This window comes from Dermacentor andersoni, chromosome 8 (assembly GCF_023375885.2).
Source record: "Dermacentor andersoni chromosome 8, qqDerAnde1_hic_scaffold, whole genome shotgun sequence".
Taxonomy (NCBI): domain Eukaryota; kingdom Metazoa; phylum Arthropoda; class Arachnida; order Ixodida; family Ixodidae; genus Dermacentor; species Dermacentor andersoni.
This window is the reverse complement of record NC_092821.1, coordinates 144,061,213-144,079,627: the sequence shown is the minus strand read 5'-3', so window position 1 is coordinate 144,079,627 and position 18,415 is coordinate 144,061,213. Positions and strand designations below refer to the sequence as shown.

The 18,415-nt window shown below is 45.5% G+C and overlaps 1 protein-coding gene across 14 annotated transcripts in view; it reads right to left on the bottom strand.

Annotated features, from left to right (window-relative positions):
• LOC129384282 (uncharacterized) overlaps positions 1-18,415 on the bottom strand; it is a 667,107-nt gene that overhangs the window by 592,296 nt on the left and 56,396 nt on the right. The window contains exon 2 of one of the 14 annotated variants that reach the window (XM_072290000.1): positions 4,172-4,228. The exons of the other annotated variants lie outside the window; for them this stretch is intronic. The gene's annotated coding sequence lies outside the window, so the exon portion shown is untranslated. The remainder of the gene's footprint in view (positions 1-4,171; positions 4,229-18,415) is intronic. 14 annotated transcript variants of the gene reach the window in all.

Genomic DNA, 18,415 nt, shown 5'->3' with positions numbered 1-18,415 from the left:
CTCTGATGTTTCCTCACTAGTTCATCATGACACCATGCGTTTTCATAGCGTCTACTCGAGTCTAGGTAACTTCTTGCAGTTAAAGAAGGTTCAGCATTGCGTTATAAATCGCCTAAGAATCAACTGAACACGCTTTGAAAAATTTCGATCCGCCAAAGCGCTCCATACACGAAAAAGATGCATCAAAAGCTTTGAAGACATCATGATGTACCGGCGTGGAGGTTTCTGCACTAAATGCAGAAGAGGCAAGTTCGGTCTCGCGTTTCTCACCAAAGCAAATTTCTGTGCGTATCGTAATTGTAACGTAGCCGTTGTTCGGTGGCATCCTGGTTAATTTCCCTCTTGTGAGTGATCGTGTTCGCTCACATATATCAGAGTGCACGATCGATTGAGCACTCTGCCTCCTTCCGGATGTAGCAGCAGACTGAGGTTCGAACCCGCAACCACGTGCTCAGCAGCCAAACATGATAGCCTCTAGACTGACACAGCAGATGGCATAGTAATTACCATTTACGCGGTTGTAGGCTGACAATGTCTTTCTAAAAAATAACTGCAGCAGACGCTACCTCAGGATAACTGCCGACGGTAATGGGATAAGCATTTAATGTACGTGTTGATCCTGGCGCAAAGTACGGAACATGAGATGGCACCTCTCTGTGCCTTTCCTGTTCCCTAGCTTCATTGCCTGTAGTTTGCGCCAAGAACGACATATACCGTTAACCTAAGCACCACCTTGCACAAGAACAAGTTATTTTGGCGGTTAACGTTCGAGATGATGATTATGGCATGACGACGTCGGTACGATAAGAACTGAATCGCGAAGTTGGAATGACGAAGTTGGAGATGGCGCAAGCACGACAGCATCCCGACGACGGTATGACAGCGAATCCATGACGAGGAAGGTATGGCGGCGGTGCAATGACGAGGATGCCGCCAACATGAAGTGTTCGTGTAAACAACCACTTGTATCATTTGATTCTACTTCTTTCGCCGCACTCCCAAAACCTCGAGTTGTCAGCATTTCTTGCACCATCATCGCATTCATCGTGTAGTGCTTACTTGTGTATCGACACCTCCGTATTCATATTATGCTTTTATGGTTCATTCGTATATCGAGTTGCTATATTTGCCATGAACACACACTTTGCTCTGGTCTCCATTTAATTTTTACACTGTTTAAGAATGGCCAATATACGAGAGTTTTCTCAGTAGCTATCAGACGTGTATACAATACAGCCATGACTTCGATCATCATTGAAGAACTTGGCTTCAAGGAATTCGTGCAAGAAATTATGCGTATACTGTTCATGGGCTTTTATCCTACGTATTTAGTCACCTGTAGGAAGCTTTAGAATTTCCATTTGATGCGTAACTTCTATTATATAACAACGTTTCTTGTGCGAACCGTTAAGAGATCGATCCCCGGGTATTCTTCGACAGGATGGGCAGCCTCAATTGCAGCCTCGATAACAATAATGCAGGACGCGTCCAATGGCGCCCTCCGCGAGGAATAAACATGTATAACTGGGAGGAATAAAAACCTTACCACTCTTCAATGAGACGCCTGGTGCTTGCGTTACGTCGCGTGACGACTTACTTCGAAAAGTGACAGCAGCGCACTTCTCCGCCACCCCCCCCCCCCCCCGCCTGCCCCCATCTTTTCCAGGTGGGAGCTAGATCTTTTAAATATCATGTGACACTGCGTCACCTTCAGCAGCAGTCCGCCTTGGCCCATACCACGGTGTAATAATATCCTCACACCTTGTCCCATACGCAAAAAAGCAGCAACTGTTGCTTACATTTTAGTGGAGAAGCCTTTGGGGTGCGGAAAGCGCTAGCATCAGCTATCGTTTTCCCTGACGCCACCTTAACATAGGTTCCAGTGATGTGTAGGATCTGCGCCCCCCCCCCCCCCTTTGTTTCTGTAGTTTTTTTACGGAAACAAATCTTAGTTAAAACAAGAATCCAGCCAACGAGTCCTGTTGTGGTGCGTTGCCTTTCCACCCTGGCAAGTAGCAGCACGTACGATTTCCAATGGCAAAACGCGCCCAGAAAACGGCTCTGTGTGGGTCACGTAGGGAGGTGCCCATACTGAGGGAACGCTGAAGGCAAGTGCAGGAAAAGTGAGTTGTTAAAAGCATTTATTGCTGGTTTAATATTGGAAGGTGGTGGGGAGCCTTGTGCTCACAATCATCGGTTCTGGGATGACGAGCAACAGCGGCTTACTACTAAAAAATAATGTAAATAATTAAATCCATTAACTAAACGAAGTTGTTTCATGCGGAACAGTCCTATAGCTGCCAACTCTCCGGATTTGTGCAGGGAACTCCAGAATTGCGACCAGTCCTACCGATTGGAAGCACACGGCCATAAATCTCCCGAAAAACTGCCCTTGCCCCAACCCTAATTTAAAACAAAAAAAAAACATTAAAAAACTACTGCAGTATTAATCTCACTATCACTGTGGAAGGTTGTGGTGGTGTGTCGACATTTGTGTGTTGACGTATAATAACTTAGATGGGTGGAAAATTCGGCTACTTGGCTTTTTTGTTTCTGATAAGTGGCGTAGCACGACACAAGACGGAATTACAATAAAAAAATACTCGTCCTTCTGTCTTGTTTACATTGCATCACTTATCAGTCTACTGACTCTGCTTCGAATCATTCGGAGCTGTTTCTGACGTTGTTGAGGTAAGCCCTTCTTCGGTCCAACTTGCACGCCCCGTATACATGAGACTGTAACGGTGTTTATTATACGTGTTCCGCACTTGTACACGCATGCTCTCACTTTCTCCGGCCACAGTGCTAGCTCCGAGACGTCTAATAACTGCACTGTCGGCCAGTCAGAGCCATTTTTCACGTTGCTGTGGCCCAAGAAGAAAAGAGCAATTTCTTTTTTTTTATTCACCCTTCCTCCTCTCACCCATTCTCCCCAATTTCGCTACGTGAGTCTCCCCCAAATTCAAGTTCCTCAGGTTGGCAGTCATGCGGCTCCCTATAGCAGATTTTCGTATGCAAGGGAATGCGAGGCATTCAGTTATTAAAATTGTCCCTCGCTCAACTCCCCTAAAACCAAGCAACCTGGATTGAATCGAAATAATGAATAGCAGCGACGGGTTTACCGTAGACAACAGAGTCAGCATAGTCAAATATAGCTTTGGGGGGATGACGTACGGGCAAAGTATTTTGCGGGCGAGCGCGCGTGTGCGTGTGTGTGCGTGGAAGAGGGGGGGGGGGGGTTGGTTGCAAGTCATTGTTAACTCGAACGTAGTAATAAACGTTGGCTCACAACGCGTGTGGGTGGATCACCGATGCTATGCGCCTTATGCGCTCTGCGCAAATCATGGGAGTCGGTATGAATCAGTTCAGCTCAACTAGGGGCGAATTTCTGAAGTTTAACTACGTGCTCCACCTGCCCGTAGAAAAGAAATAATATTGGGAGGAAACGCGGCATCTCTAAATGAACTGGTTTTCAGGATGAATTGTTTAGTTGTGTAATAAGGTCGCGCGTCTCTGTATAGCACGCGCGGAATGCGGGGGCAGCGTTGCAGTTGATATAAAGTTTGCGAGAAAACTTCGAGAACGGAACTTTCACATACGAAATGAGGCCACGTCATTCAAGTATTGCGACGTCGCTTGGCGGCCGGTAGCTAAAACGGCAATATGAGGCCGGGGCTGGCCGTGACGGCATGTCAGCGCATTGCAGCAAACACTGAGGGGCGGTCACGCGACATTGCAGTGTCCCGCCCACTGCTTTGTCGGAGACTTGCAGCGCACGGCATGACGTCGACAGGAACGTGTGCTAAACCTTCACTTTAACGTTATTGCAAAACATTTACAGCACGCCGAAATTAACACAACAAATGAGAGAAACGGCCCGCCTGCTTTCATTCATTCGTTGTCAACGTCACGAGCTTTTTCTCTGCGTGAAGCCATCAGGCGTCCGGCACCGTGAATTCTTAAATTTTAACGCAAATTCCGAAGGCAGTTTATTGAGGCATGTCAACCGCAGTTACTAAACGGCTATGGCGTTTTACAGCAGAGCCCGAAGCCTTTTATTATACGAAACAAGTCCAAGGGCAACACCGACCAATAGAAGAAGAAAGATATGACCCTTTCCTATAGCCTTGGAACTGCAAACTTTATTATAAAACAGAAATTAAATACGTACATGCAGGGTATCGTGGCTCACGGCGAGACGTTCATATTACACCGGCTAATATCCCCGCTACATAAAAAGCAAAAGAGACCACAATCAATGTTTCCATAAAAAAAGCCAAACTGCGCTATTCAATAATTACTTTCTTCGCGGTAATAATGAACGAATAAACCTTTATTTCAAGAAAAGAGCCGGCTGGTCGCCTTCGGAGTTTACAAGGGAAAGGGTATGGGTTGGATGATTCTTTGGGTGAAGCGGAACTTCATCTCAGTATTTCTTTGATTGTTCTTTCTTCTTTTGTTTTTGGCAGTGTATGTGGTTTGCGCAAACAAAAGTTAGACCACACGTATACTTGGACTTGTACGTCTCACCGCACAGTCATGGTTCTTACGACGTACGTGGACCCTCGTACTTTTTTCCAGGTGCATCTTCAATGCACATTTCCAGGAAAGCGCGGGCATGGTCAGCGGATTTCGCAAGGCAGTATGGGAAGTCGGAGAGCCAGCCACCGCCACGCAAAGCATTGTGGGAAAAGGGAGCGCCCGACCGCCCGCGGTCGCGTCTTGCAGGCGAGTCTCCCGCGGTCATGGCGTAACATGCTCTGTCTTCCCATAGTGCCTTGCGGCCGCCCTCACTCTCACCGGGGCCGGTCTACTTTTCCTACACCACTCGAAACAAGCAACTTCGACTATCGTATGTCGCGATATATAAAAAAAAAACACTGTCTGTGCGTGAAATACTCGCTAGAGTATTTTTATCAATTCTTTTAACGTCGAAAGCATCTGATGCCTAAGGTGCATCGAAATTTTGGGGAAATAGCAGGCTTTCCTGAAACACAGCTTCCAAACCACAGTTCGCACAGGTGCTGAGCCAAATCTGACTCTTTTTTTTAGTTGACATTACGGGTTTTTTTAGGCTTTAATAAGTATGCCATCCGCGATAGGTTTATTATTCTTGTGACGTTTTCAGACACGTTTAATCTGCAAAAAGAGCAGCTTCTAATTCAAGAAGGAGTTCTAAGCGGCGGTGAGATAAAAGGATATTGCAATAATAATCAGAACCGCCATCACCTTGTTCCTTGTGATATTGAAGTCGCCTGTCTACTTCACTTGACATGCGCTAATGTGTGCGTTGACGAAATCAGACGGTTTATTGACCCACCAGGGAACTGCTTTCAGATGTTGTGCGAACGCCTTACCGAAGATGCCAGTGCGGCATTAATGTATGCGCAATAATTCAACTGTCATGTTGCCTCATTGCCAAAACCTATTTTACACTTCGGGAGAACAAACTCACATAAATATAATATGCTCAAGGAGTCAATTTTGTCCCGTCCGAGGTACTGTACTTTTAGTTGTTTCCATCATATTTTGAACGTGTTGAAAAACAAATTTTGTCGTCTTTGATTGTATGTTTTGGCACTGACTTGCTGTATATTTTGTGTAGCTCCCTATATTTCTTTCTTGTGTACTTGCATGTGGAACACGCCGCTAACATCATATATAGGACTGCACTATTTGCAAATAAGGAATGTGTAAGTAAAAATGGGGCTCCTCAAAGTAATTATTGCAGAGCAGCACAACCTGGTCTCCAAAGAACTCTAATCAGTTGCGTACGCAATCTTTCAAATAAAGAAAACATTATTAAAATTTGTGTCACACCCTTTGTAGTTTTTGCGATTCTCAACTTCTGCACTTTGATTTGGCAAGTGTTGCCGTTTGGAACAATACAAGCCTGCTTATAACAATGCAATACACAGAACTGCTTGTTGAAGTTATGTTTTCTGCAAAAAACACTCTCTGGGGGCGCCTCATTCCCTCATGGAAGCGACTAGATATCCTCTGTAGTTAAATTAGTGCAATCAACCTCCGTAATAAGCACTCTTCACGCACAAGCGGAGTAAGGAAAGGGTCTCCTCTTGTGAATTAATTTTACCCAACTTAAAAGTCCTGCAGTAGACACTCCGCACTGCATAGGCATTCCTAGGAAGCAAAGTATTGAAAAGCCAGGTACTCTTTAACAAGGAAAAACAGCCAAATAAGCAGCTGAAGATTTCACAGGCAGTACGCGTGCATCCCGTTTGCGTGCAACATTCGAGGGGTTGATAACGTTTCGTTAATTTTGGGAAGCATGCAAAGAGCCTCCAATCTGCCTGTAGCGCTGCATGACGCCAATGCCGTAGCTCTCGTGTTTCTGTCCAATATTGCCTGCGCTGATAAACTCCAAAGGCCTTTTCCGCACTGTCCTTTTGACTCAAGCCAACTCCTATAAAAGGTTTTAGCGACGATTTCATAGGCATCGTTTCTTTTTTGTGAATGTGAGAGTTAAATTTTTAGAGTAGAGCGCAGCTCTCTGGCGCCCGTTCCTGCGTCGAGCGGGGGCGTAGGCGTCGTCCCTAGGCATAGCCGAGTGAACGAACGCGGCGAAAGATGAAAGAGCGTAGGTGGAGCGCAGCGGACGATGAAAGACGGCGATAACGAAGAGAGCGTGAGAAGGAAAGCGGAGGAGGAGGGAGCAACGGAACCATGAGGCTGGCAGTGGAGGAGGATGCTACGGCGATAGCGCAAGCAGACGAGTGTAGTGCCACGCAGGACTGTCTTTGCAGCAATGATGGCTACAAGATGGCGCCAGAGTAGCGCGTGCCGTCTGCATGGAAACAAAGCGCTGCTTGAGCGGAGGTCTGTCTGCGGCGCGAGAATCGAGCCCACGCATCGCGATTAGTGAGGCAGTCGTGCCACACTTGGCTCCGTTTGCAACGTGCTGCACGAGACAGACTGTCCGCGCCAGCCAACATGCCGCGAAGTGAAAACACGTATACAGCTGCGCTCAAATTTCGCCTTAGGGAGTGTCGTAATCATCGGTGAATTTTCTTTTCTTTCACAGCCTTGATATAGTAGAGAAGTGAACGCGATATCACCAAGGTATCCAAACTCTATGAGCACGGAATCGGCAGCGCTGAGCGTGTACGTCAACACAAATTATCATATCTTCTTTCGCTGGGAGAATTTCGGGGGGAATTAAAATCATTAAACAAAATTTTATGACAGGCGCTACCTTTCCGCTTAAGAAAAAACTGAAGTCTTTTATTTTCCAATACCTAACTTTAGCAAATGTCTTTGTACATTCAATAACGCTGGCCTACGTACTGGTTTGTCTCCAAAGCTGCCCCAACGCCCTTACCTATAGGAGCCGCCGGCATCGGTTCGATCCAAAAGTAGTCTTTATACAGGATGAATTGATTGTCTTCAACTAAACACGAGACCCCATATGAGTTCTTACTAAGGGCTCTAGAGATTTTGTGAGCATATATTTTTTTCTGAACACACAATTACGAACCAGTGACCACCTGAGCTCAGCATCGTATTGAAAATCGAATACATGCCGCAGGCGTTCCCGTATATCCGAATATAGAACTAGGCATTACCATATTTTTCTGATAATATTGCACTTTGTGTGAAAGTCAGATGTTCGTGAACTCTGAAGTTTAAATTTCTACAGCAATCCGGCAGCTTTACTGCTTAATATGTTACGGTATTTACTTATTTTTGTTTCAGACTCATGAAATTCGCAGCACGACTTTATCGCCCACGTGGAGCATTACATTACAAAAAAGAATTAACTAAGGAACGGAAACTATACATGTTGATGTTCTAGTTTAGCCATACGCAAGTTGAACGTCCACTTTTATTTTCCGCAATTCTTCTTTATTTCTAGTTTACCAGTTTAATGACCTAGGTGCCTAAATCGCGTATCGTTGTAACCTCAGGCGGCTTGGGTAAACAGGCAGCTAAAGTCGCTTTTCGCAGGCACTAGAAAAATTAAAAGGAAGTTCTTGCTGTAGCCGCGCTAGTTTATTGTTTTAAAGAAAGTCTTGAGAAAGTACCCGAGCATGATGTATTTTATTTCCATTTTCTTCCAACATTTTGAAATTTCAAGTGCCTGAGCATACATCCTTAACAACATTTCTTCCTAAAATTAAAAAAAAAGCAAGCCTTCATCATGTTGTGACTTCATCCATTTCACTTCATTTCACTTCACTTTTACTTTGCGCCACTTCACTCATTTGTTGGCCACCAATTATTCCACATTAACGGAATGAATGCGCCCAGTCCTGCGCAACTTGACCAAATAAAGTTGCTCTCATCGGGCGCCGGCGCCAATGAACACTTGTGAGCGTGCACACCGATAGATGGAGCGCGTAAGCTTTCCTCGCTAGAATCCCTCGCAATAGCCGCGCCAATGATCCTTCAAATTTTCCTTCAAGCTATACTTGGCATGTGCGCCGTTGTGCCACCGCAAGTGCCCATTTACTCGAGCATCGCGCATAATGCTACAGCGTACGGGTTTAAAGCCGTGGCGTGACCCAATCCGGTTCGATCCATGGCCTCATTTTGCCATCGCGACTGCTCTCCCAGTGACCTCGCTTGCCAGAACATCGCCCGTTGACCGCTCACTGATTCTTAGTTACTTGTAATGCCCTTGTGGCGAAAAAAATTACGGCTTTGGGAGCGGTTCCTTACAGCCCTGTTGGTTACTTGGCCTTGTTTAAGAGTTAAGGGCAACATTGTCTCAAGGGCGAGGCTCGTTTCAAAAGTACGAGCGGTATAGCGTAAGAATTCCTACCACTAATTTTATTCCCTTCTTGTTATCCACTTTTCATGTACGGCTGGTGAGGCGAGTGGAGCGACGCTATAAACGAGTTTCGGAATCGAAGTGTTAGATTGGTCCGGCACATATATTTATTTATTTGGTGGGATCACTTCGGCTGACTGCGCGGTAAATGAACGAGAGGCGAAGAATCCTAAATGGAAGTAATAATAATTTTTTGCCTCGGCTGGCATGGTATATTGTCTTCGCCCTCGGGGCATCGCGTACTAGATGTTTCACAGTGCATCGGCTTCATTTGGAGTTTGCATTTCGACACAGCTTGGAGTCGTGCATCGCATAAAGTTGTAAATTGTATAATAATAAAGTTATGTCCCTTGTTGTGGCTTAACATAAAGCTTGCCTGAGGTTTGGCTGCATATGATAAAATTGAATTTTACGCATCACCGTTGGTTGCGAAGCATTTAATACGGACTAGTCGAGTGAATCTTTCCTTGATATGAATTTCTGCGTGTGTGTTGTATCTGTATAATTTTCGTTTCCTTCAGTTTTTCCTCTGGCAGCTGTGCGCTTCGTAGAGTGCACAATACTGTATTTGTAGCTCATACATGCCTCTCAATTCTAGCTTTCAAGACAGCAATGGCATGAAGTGCAGCTACCCCGAAGAAAACAAAATGATTATAAATTCATACTTATACGTCTTTATGTTACATTGATATTGCTGGCCGATGATTCCAACTAACCATTGTAAACATTGATTCGTCCTCTTTGTTTTGCTGAGTGCGAGAAATAGACCTTGCCACAACCACGACACCAATAATTTATCTCCTATCAAAGCAGCACTGACAACAACAGATGGATTCAGCTTCAGCCAAGGTTGCTTTCTAACTTCTTCAGCTCAGAAGAAGTAACTTTATTATGTGTATTACAGCTAGTACGTATCATCCCACTCAGTGACACATTTCTTGAGATGCCTTCGCGCTATGCGGTAACTCATCACCTTTGCTCCCTTTAGGCTCCCAGTGACTCAAGTCACACGAAAAGTTATTCAGGAGCTGACAGCGATGGACACCGTCGCGTCGTGCTTTCCCGTGAGACCTTCAGCCACTGCTGGGTCTGTATAGCGTGAGCCAACCAAGTGTTACGCCCTCAGCTATGAGTCACGTTGTATACAGCTTTACTTGACACCTGCCATTGCGGTCACCCAAATAGGTGACCCCATCCACTCTCGACTGTCACTTATAAGCTGACGTGCGTTCTTTGTGCGACCAGTTGCTCGCTCAAGCTTTAGGTGCACCTGTCAAGCTCTGAAGCATTTTCTCGTGTCAAAGTATTTATGCAGCTTTCTCCGATCGTCGCAGGTGTCTGTGGATTACGCACAATTTGCATAATGCACTGGGGAGCAAGGAGAGGCCCGGCACACGCCTTCAGCTTAGGTCTTTCATAAGCCTAATCCTTATTGTCCTTATGTCCCTATAATCCTTATGTCTGCTTCTTTGGGTGCATTTCATGCAGTAAATAAGAAAATATGCGTATCCCCCACTGGTCTAGCACCCAAATGCTTAATCACAGAAGGTCGAAGATTAACGTTAAGATTAACGAAGGTTAACGATGACCGCGCACCACATGGCTGCTAAACACGTGGGAAATAAAAGTGGGGAAAACAAATTTAAGGAGGCAGGATGAGCGTCAGTGTGTGAACGTCAGCAGAAGAATGTTCACTGATGTATATAGTTCCAAGTGCTCGTTGAGGTCCTTTGCCCTTAAGAAGCGCATTAGCGATGCGGTGGCCTTGTTCATGTACTAGATTTCGAGAGAGAGAGATAAAGAGAGAGAGAGAGAAGTGAATAGGTAAAGGCAGGGAAGTTAACAGCAAGGACCACTGTTGGCAACCCTGCATCGGTAAATGTGATAGAATGGACTAAAGAGAGAGTAGAAAGGGAGGTGAAACGTTTTCGGTTATTCGGGCGCAGGTACGCACAAACCTTCATTGTTCAGTCACAAGATGTGATACAAAATGGCGCCTTTCTAGAAACGAGGCGGCACTTTAGTGGAGGCCGTGCATCGCCCGCGCACGAATCCCGGATGTTCGCTTGCGTAAAACGTGTATCTTTAATTTCCCCAAAGCGGCTGAAGGGCGATCCTCCGATTTTCGTGTGATAGAGAGTCGAACAATAGGTGCGCTCTAGTTTACTCCGTGGCACATGATTGAAAATTGGCAACGTCCGCTATTCCCATTAGGAAGGAATAGCCGTTGCTAAACTAAGTCCTCAGTTGCATGTGACATCTGTGAGAAAGGAGTTATAAGAAAGTTATTTTATATGAGAAAGACAAAGGACCTTCGCTATCGCAATTTTTCTTTCGTGCTGCCGTTTACCTCTTCATTCTTGAAGGGGGGGGGGGGGGGGGAGGGTGCAGATCACACAGACTCTGGCAGCGGCTGTGTGATTGGATGTCTTTCGCAGGCCACAGCATGTGCTTAAAAACACTGCAATGAACGTAGACGACATTGCCAGCATCGCAAAGAGAGGAGTCAATTAATATTCCGATTCCGATGCCAGAGTTTTCGGCTGTCGAGTTCAGAGCCGGAACGATATCTGATGTGAGCTTCTTATTACATATATATTTTTTTGAGATTTCCTGACATAGAGCATACGATAACCAACGAAACTATATCTCATTACTCGAACCCGAACAGCACGCACTTCGCATTCATTTTTTGCCAACGCACGTCGAGGCATTTGCTACAGGAGTGAGACGTGACTATCGAAGTTGTACGGGAAAGGCTCAAGCGACGAGGTCCCTAATGGGACGTAGACTGAAGTCGACTGCGCGACTTCCCGGTAGTTTTCACTTGCAAACTTGTTGGGAGTGTTGTTGAGCGAGGGGGTGAAGGTAGCGCGGAATCGATTGCAGGAATGAAGCGTACGTTGTCAATCCTACGAGGGTGCTTTTTTTTGCGCGTCAGCGCGCGAAACGTTTCGTGGAACAAGTTTGTCTGGTGCTCCTTCGTAGTTAATGCAGCATTTATGGTGATCCTGTGCAAATGACCGGGGCTGACCCTGCATTTGCGCTGCTTCATAGCGACACACTCTTTTACTGCGCGCCTGCAAGTCCGTACTCGTTCATAGTTTAAAGCCCTCTTGTAACACGTACATTGTATCTTTACTTTTCTTCTATAGAGACAGTTTTGTGTCGCCTAACTAGTGTTACAAAGTTATTACTATCGCACGTCAATTATTTCTACCAGACTGAGTATACATACCAGTCTAATGGCTTGCACTCGCGTATGTTTGTTTATAAACAGCTAGGCTCACATTTCGTTTTACTGTCTCGTCCTTCCCCTTCTCTGTATCCTATTACAACCGTGTACAACGGCTTCGTCATTGCGACAAGTTTCTGCACCAATCCAACAATACGGATTCACCCCTAGAAATGGGCTGTGTTCTGCGATTAAAAACCGGCATTACAGTGCACGCAGTCAGTTCTCCGACACGGATGTCATGACCAATTGACATACGAAGTCGTGAAACTTTACCATGATGTCCAACAAAAAGGTCACGAGGTCGTTTTTCAATGGGTACCTGGTCACTGCGGCATCAATGGCAATGATTCTGCTGATAACGCTGCTTGCACAGCACATCAAGAAGAGCACAGCGTTCCAATTCCGCTTTCGAGGACTGACGCTGCAAGGCAGCTTAGACACCTGGCACGCAGTCTCACAGTGACCGAGTGGAACTCGCCAAACTTACGACTTACGCGACTGCATCGACTAAACCCCAACCTGCAACACCGACCTCCACTCGGACTTCCTCGACGTGAAGCTGCGCTTCTCTGCCGCCTTTGGTTAGGAGGGGCCTTCACAAAGGCATACTCTACATTAATTGGAATGACTGACAGCGCAGCATGCGAGGCCTGTGGCACCGAAGGAAACATCGACCACCTGCTGTGCCCCTGTCCAAGATATGCCCCAGAGAGACAAGAACTTGTCAATGCTTTCCAAAAACTGGACAATCGGCCACTTTCTGTGCAAGTGCTGCTGGAACACCGCCCCCATCGCCCGTCGGCCCATAAAGCGGTGAAGGCGCTTTTGTGTTTCTTAAGGACGACGGGTTTGTGCGACCATCTGTGACTTTTAATGCAATTTCTTTAAGACCACACGCGTCAGCGAACTCGCCACAATTTCCTTCTTTCCTTCCCTCCTCTCTCTCCCTGTGATCTTTGTTTTCCCCTTTCCCATTCCCCCGGTGTAGGGTAGCCAACCGGACGTTATTCTGGTTAACCTCCCTGCCTTCTACTTTTCTCTTCTCTCCCCCTCGTTCGGCAAGTTTTGATGTCACAGGCGGCAATGACGAAAGGTGCAATATCTCATAGTGGAGTTTTACTTCTCTAGACGTTTATTTTCTTCTTTTCTTCTTTTTTTTTGTTGAAAAGCGAGGAAGTGGTTGAAATAGCGCGATGCGGATGCGCCTGCCTCGGCAGTCAAAGCCACTGCCCAGGAGAGTAAGAGTGAATGACCACATGGTCACCCATAGAAACACTGTGTGCGGGAACGCTTTACATCGGCGACTGATAATCTTTACACATACGTTGACCCTGGCTAAACCTAACTCAAGAAAGGCAAGTATGACAAAAATAGAATAACTGGGCTGATATGGAAGGCCGTATTGTCTCATTACAACTAAAAATAACCTATTAGAAACCCGTATAGTGTTTTCGAACTTTGTAACATATTTGACAACTTAAACGTACTGGTTTGCGGTGAAGAGAGAATGCACTGACTTTTACACAACTAACTTTCGCTCACCTTCTGCTTCTGCACCAACTTTGCGCCGTCGGTGGGTTTCTTCCTAGTTTCTCTTTCTTTTATTTCGTTACTTATATCTGGACTTAAATGAGGATAATTGTAGAACTCGGTTTTTAGAAGAAAAGGCCCTTGCGGTACAAAAAGAGGTGCTACTTAAAATAGTTCTTTCGGCTATCCAGTTATATACTGTCGTAGGAGTTACTCATCTGATCCTCTTTGATTCTGGCAGCATTTTTCAAACGTCCAGTCTGCAAAGTGACCCAACTACATGCACCAACGGCAACGCGACTAAAACGGCAAACTCGGAATGCAACGTTGAGAACATTGTAACTCCGAGAGAACATGCTCGGAAAAGTAAACAAAGCGTTTAGTTATTACTATTGAGCACGTCACAAAAGGCACAACGTTTCATGTGTAGCTGTGTTGTTTAATATGCATACATCCTGTGCGCAAGGCTCGGTTAGTGTCATTCGTGATTTCAGTGTGATGTAGATAAGCAGTGCCTGAAGCCGAAATGCTTTTTATTTCTCTGTTGTTTTTATATCCATCTCTCATTGCGTGTGTGTGCGTGAGCGCCTTATAAAACGGGTGATCCATGCGTACGCTTTTTTGTTTTGAATAAAAAGAGCTTCAACAAAGGCATTCATCTGTCGCGTATCTCTGTAATTCTATAGCTAGCGGAGTGAATCACAACATTGGAAAATGGTTCGTGTCGTAAAATTTGAATAACAATAAAAGAAAAGCATAGATCAAGCTATTCATAATAGCGTGCAAGCTATTCTCGCTTTTTTGTGCATTCAACGTCAGGCGGAGCGAACACGGTATCATTTCGCGCTCATTACGTACGTATGAAAATACGAAAAGCTCAAAGGCTTAGGGAATCTAGTTAGCTTTAGTTAGCTTAGCACTTTAGTTAGCTTTTGCGTGCCTGCACCGGTCATATTTTGCCCATAAATGCTCGTGTGAACCAGGGGAGAAATAAACGAAAAACAAATTATTAGTGTACAGCGGAGGGGGAAGGATTGGGCAAACCGACAATATGAAAGGAAGCCGTATTTACGCTTCTATATTTCGTTTGCCTTTTCGAGCGATGCTATCGAAAAAAAAAACAGCTTCACTGTTAATGGTCAAGGTCTGGTTTACCTCACCATTTCTAATGTGTATCAGGTTAGCAATGACAAACTGCCAATTGTATGGCGCGGTGAGCACGAGCCGTTGGAGAATGGAATGGAATGGAAAACTTTATTGACTCTTTTAAGGTTTTAGCGGGTCGAGGCCGAAGTCTTCATTCTTGAAGCTTGGGTCCTCTTCAGCCGTGGATGGGCCCCTAGTCCAGGGCTCCACTGATCCGGGCCGCCTCGCACGCGTGCGCTATTAGAGCTCTTTGAGCCTGTAGCTCGCGGCTGGTGATCCAGCTCTCCCATTGCTCCGCACTTGGTGTTTTGTGTTTGTGGAATGCCTGGTTTCTTGTACACTCCCATGTAATGTGGTATAATGTTGGTTTAGCTCCACACCACGGACAGGTTGCGCTATACTGCGTGGGGAACATCCTACTTAGTATGTGTAAGTTTGGGAAGGAGCCCGTTTGCAGTCTCCGCCATCCTGCGGCCTCCTCCTTTGTTAATGCTTTATGTGGTGGGGGATATTGATATCTTAGCCCCTTATAGAGGTTTAATAGCTCTGAATAGCTGTTCCCGCAGTTGATCTGTGGCCCCTCTGGGGCGGTTGACGTTCCTGCTCGGCTGGTCATCCCTCGAGCTAGGCTGTCTGCCCCTTCGTTGCCCCTGATCCCTGCGTGGCTTGGTATCCAGATAATGTTATGTGTGGGTTGTCCCTCAGCGATTGGAACTCTGCTGAGGATCTTGAGCGCCGTGTTACTAATTCTGCCTCTTATATAGCTCCGGCATGCCTCTTGTGAATCTGTTAGAATATTGAGGGATATTCCTGTTCTATAACCTTCTTCCGCTGCCAGTGTGACAGCAATTTCCTCTGCCTCGGTTATGTTAGCCACCTCGGCCGTGAGTCCTGTGAATAATTCTCCTTGATTATTTACTACTACCGCTGCCGCGTTGTTTTTGTGTACTTGTGAGTGTAGGGACGCATCGGTATAGACTGTATTGTCCCGATGTCCCATCGTCTTTTCGTAAAACTCTGTCCTAGCCTGTCTCCTACTCGCATGGAGGCTTGGGTCCATGTTGCGAGGGATAGGTTGTATGCGTAGTTTCTTTCTTAGTGGGTCTGGTATTGTGGCCCTGCTACTTTGTGGTTTTTCTACTTCCCGACCTAGCTTTGTCAGGAGCGCCCTTCCCGTTGTTGTATTGCTGAGTCTTCGTACTTGTGCCTTGAGCAGGCATTCCCTTAGTTCTTCAAAAGTGTTGCTGATTCCAAGTTACATGAGTTTGTCGTTGGATGTGTTCCTTGGGAGGTGGAGAGCTGTTTTATACGCTTTCCGGAGGATGGTCTCCACTTGCTCTTTTTCGGTTTTGGTGATTGCATGGTATGGCAGTGAGTATGTGACTCGGCTGACTATCAGGCTGTTGACCAACCTGAGTGTGTCCTCCTCTTTCATGCCATATCTCCTGTGTGCCACTCTGCTAATCATTCGGCCCACCTGTCCTGCTGCTTTGTTTAGCAGGCAGATTGTGTGGCTGCATTTCCGGCTTCCTTGCAGCCACATGCCGAGGATTCTAATCATCTTTTGTACCGGGATGTTCTGTCCTTCTAGCCTTACTTCGAGCGGGGCATCAGTGGGGTGTCTGCCCACCCTGAGGAGTTCAGATTTCTCCGTGGAGCATCTGAGGCCTCTTTGCTTTGTGTATTCTTCGATGCAGGCGGCAGCTTCTTGTATAGTGCCTCTTGTTTATCCCCTAGTGAGCCTTGAGTAGTCCAGATCGTTATGTCGTCCATGTACATTGCGTGACTGATTCCTTGGATTTTGCTAAGTTTCTTGGTAAGGTTGACCATCGCTATGTTGAAGAGTACTGGCGAGATTACTGAGCCCTGCGGAGTGCCCTTGCATGGCGTTTGAAAGGCGTCACTCCGTAGGTCTCCCAGGCCTACTGTCGCTGTTCTGTCGGTTAGGAAGCTTCTGATATAATCATGGATTTTCTTCCCGCAATTAGTGGTGTTAATCCCCTCCATGAGAAATAATGTTGTCGTTTCCAGCTTCAACCCACACTTCGGAGCAATGTGTCTGTGCAAAAGCAAGCCATGGGGTTAGCCTCTTGCTTGCTTTCAGATCAAGGTGACGTCTTACCTCATGAATGTATCAAAGTGTAATGTATATTTTATAATTTATACTTTTTTATTTACAAATAGCGCTGTCTCCGATTTTAGACAGAACTACAGTAAGCACAACAATACAACGTACAATCACTGTGTCACACGTAAAGGGAATCCGTTTACAGAATTCTCATGTGGCATTCCTCGCAGACAAGTTGCTTAGCGCAATTACTCGAGCTCCATGAAGAAATATTTTTCGAAAGGGAAAAAAAAAAAAGGGGGGGGGAGGCATAATGCATGTGTTGCACAACAAACGTGATGCAAAACAAACCCTTTCAAGGAAAGAATTGACAATGTTATGCGAGTTATTACCACTGTATATGATTTTATTTCGGTATTTGGAAAAATTCACCAACTCTTGCCAGAAAATATTAACCTGTTGTATTGTATGTTGTATTGTATTAACCTGGGTGCTGTTGTGCCCTCTCCTGCACAGCTCAAAATTGACTGGTTACGAGAAACCTGTTGATTGCTTTCATTGTCCTGTAGCTGCCAAGTAAGGGCTGAAACTAAACGAAAGAGGAACTCGGAAGCTTATCTCGGACGTAAAACACTTCGTGTGAGAAAAAGCGGCTCGCTTTTCACAGAGCACGGTCGGACGTCATTTTGTCGTCTCCTTGACCGAATCGTCTCCACCCGCCCCCCACTTCTTGTCTGATCTCTCCGGCAGTTCGCAAACCTGACGATAAGTAGCCGTGATCAAAAGGGGCTGTGTGAATTGCCGTTGGTTAAAGTTGATCGGAAGAAAGGACGCAGTATGAAAGGCGCGGGATTTCAGAAAGCAAATAAAGAAAGAAAGTGGTTCGAACGGTTGCTGGCACATTTCAGTCTGAAGTGATGCTGGTGTTTTTTTTTTTTTTACTTTATGGACGATTTCACTTCACTCAGGGGAAGATTATGAAAGTAAGTAATAAAAGAGGTATACGACTCTCGGCAATCTAAAAAGTGGGTTTCACTACACATGAGTTTTCGAAGAGCCGCTAAGAAACAGGAAAACCACCTTCACGACTATTTTCCTAATTGCGAATTGCCATTATGTTGTATTTGTGCTGCTTGCGTCTATGTTTGCCGTTACCGAAAGTTGTATCCGGCAATTATACGACGGCCACGAGATGGAAGTAGGCACTTTCTAAGCCAACCGACAACTTAGTGAAGGTTTTTACCATATGTGACAAGATAAAGTTTTTTCGGAAATTGGAATACTTGTATATTACGAAATTTTATGCAGTGTGCTTCTTTGCCTTAACCACAGTAGATGCTTGGAATAAAAATAGGCTAATAATTCCTCAGTCTATAACCTCTTGCCGTTATAAAAATAGTCACAAGCACGAAAGCCGAGGCTCTCCAGAACACCGGCATTTTCTAAGATTTTTATATTTTACGTCAGTATTTTCCAAAGTAGTGTGGGAGATTTTTATTCTGTTTACTAATATCTTTTCAACTGATTTTGCACCGATAAAAATTTCCACCAATTCTATTCTTGAACACGTTGTTGACCATATGTTCTGCTTACATTGCAGACTATGTCCATTATGGTCAGTCATTTTTAGTGTTATTTTCAA